Source organism: Arachis duranensis, chromosome 9, assembly GCF_000817695.3.
Source record: "Arachis duranensis cultivar V14167 chromosome 9, aradu.V14167.gnm2.J7QH, whole genome shotgun sequence".
Taxonomy (NCBI): domain Eukaryota; kingdom Viridiplantae; phylum Streptophyta; class Magnoliopsida; order Fabales; family Fabaceae; genus Arachis; species Arachis duranensis.
The window spans coordinates 47,753,254-47,753,853 of record NC_029780.3 but is presented as its reverse complement, the minus strand read 5'-3'; the positions used below and the strand labels follow the sequence as shown (position 1 = coordinate 47,753,853).

Below are 600 nucleotides of genomic sequence, written 5' to 3'. Positions count from 1 at the left end.
TACACAAAAAATAAAAAAAAAATTTATCAAAATAATGACACCCAAATATACACTATGTGTATTTTATCGGTCAAATTTAAAATTTATATATACTTTTTTATTATATCTAAATGATTAAAGTTATTAGAATATCATATTAAAAAATCTTTCCTACTGTATAATTATGTTTGAGAATATTTAAGAGGTTTTTTGAGTTTTGTGTTTTAAAGCCCTTAATTTTTTGGATATGTCTATTTAATACTATTTGAATGTAGGTGTTCGCGTGGCCTAATGGATAAGGCGCTCGCCTCCGGAGCGGGAGACTGTGGGTTCGAGTCCCACCGTGAACGATCTTTTTATTAAAAGTGCTTCTTCTCATATCAGGACGAAGCCATGGCAAATTATGCAAAATTCACCTAATACTTGTTCATATGGTTACTTTTTATTTACGAATTCTGTTACATTTTCTACTTTTATTCTAGGTGAACTCAGCTATTTTTTAATCTACTTATAATTAAAGTTTCAAAACAAATAATACTACGTGTATCAAGTTATTATCAACACTTTATATGTAATATATAACACAACATATTAACGTACGTATATAAGAACAGCCAGTAG

The 600-nt window shown here is 28.3% G+C and overlaps 1 non-coding gene across 1 annotated transcript; it reads left to right on the top strand.

Moving 5' to 3' along the window:
• Positions 1 to 256: 256 nt before the first annotated feature.
• TRNAR-CCG (transfer RNA arginine (anticodon CCG)) lies at positions 257 to 329 on the top strand. Its single transcript has one exon. It is a non-coding gene; the product is annotated as a tRNA-Arg (tRNA).
• The last annotated feature ends 271 nt before the right edge of the window (positions 330 to 600 follow it).